The 1350-nt window shown below is 47.4% G+C and overlaps 1 protein-coding gene across 1 annotated transcript in view; it reads right to left on the bottom strand.

Annotated features, from left to right (window-relative positions):
• LOC117173801 overlaps window positions 1-1350 on the bottom strand; it is a 5223-nt gene that overhangs the window by 839 nt on the left and 3034 nt on the right. The gene's annotated exons all lie outside the window — the stretch shown is intronic.

Here is a 1350-nt window from a genome sequence, read left to right as displayed (position 1 = left end):
ATAGAGACACAAGGCAACCAAGCAGTGAGCGAAAAGTGAGTCTTCCAGGGCTGAACTGGCAGCTGCCCAGAGGACTAACAACCTGACGCTGGTGGTGACTGATACAAGTTACCCGGATTGGTTGCTCACTGCGGAGTAGTTAGAGCTCTTCAGAGAGGAAACCTAGCGGGCACTCGAAAGTGTGTCCCATAATCAGTTGTCAACATTCAAAACCTTCTTCTGCAGGGGAGGAATCTCGTATATGTCACAGCCAACCCAGCGGCTCAAGTTTGGCTGCAAAATACATTGGCCAAGACAATGCCCTGGGAAGGTTGAATTGCTCCAAAGGACGCTCAGGACTACGGCGTAGGTCACAGGTAAGCGAGAAGATCCGTCTGGAGTTCTTCTGCGGTTGTAGAGATTCACCCCATGATTAAAGACATGATTCTGGCTAATCTTCAGGGCGACTGGCCTCAGTGAGAGGACGCAACGGGTCCTGGACAATAAGCCATTATACCACCTTAGACAGGTTAACTTTAGGGTCACCGGTCAGACACAAGTCAGGCGCAGAAGTGCCTCTGTGTTTTTACAAAGGGCCATAGTTGCGAGGCACACAAGGTATCCCACTAATCAAGCAAGCTTGGTTATTTCGAAGTACCATAAGGAAAATAGGGGGTGGCTGGTTTTCGTTACAGAGACCCCAAGACGGTTAGCCGGTGTCCCGCTGTTGGAACTATGTCCAAAGGATCTAATGGTGATAGCCACATATCTTAGAGGAATTGTGGAGTTATGAAATCGACCTACTTTCCATATGACAGCAAAACCAGATCATCAAAGGAAGTACATATACTGGTGGAATACTGCATAAATCGGTCAGGGAAGCAGTCACTGAGATCTGTCTCTCCAGGTAGCCAAACTCAGATGGCGGCTGTGCCCCCGCCTCTTACGGGACCTCTGTACCGGTAGTTTTAGAGATAGTAATGAGAAGTGGAGAGTCTCGAACTAACCCACTCTCTCAAATCACTCCAAGATAAAGGTCGAATTATCTAGGTATATTCAAGAATTTGATGTTATGTGCCTGGTAGAAACATTATAGAGAGGAAGCAGTGGGATAGAATAGATCCAATGCTGCCAATGGGGTATAGGTGGAGGCTCCAGGAAGCGTTTAAAGTGAAGGAAAAACGAAGGGCTAATGGAATTATAACGGGGGCTAGGGATGGATTAGAGGAAGAAGTGGAAAGACAGTGGGCGTGGAAATGAGGACAGTAGAGATAGCAGAGGCAACGTGTAAGTTTATGACATCGTACAATAAGGATGGGATGGAAAGGATTAAAGAAAAGGTGGAAGACTTGCTAGGCGAAAGAGAGGAGG

This window comes from Belonocnema kinseyi, chromosome 5, assembly GCF_010883055.1.
Source record: "Belonocnema kinseyi isolate 2016_QV_RU_SX_M_011 chromosome 5, B_treatae_v1, whole genome shotgun sequence".
NCBI classification, from domain to species: Eukaryota; Metazoa; Arthropoda; class Insecta; order Hymenoptera; family Cynipidae; genus Belonocnema; species Belonocnema kinseyi.
This window is presented reverse-complemented; position numbering and strand designations above follow the sequence as displayed.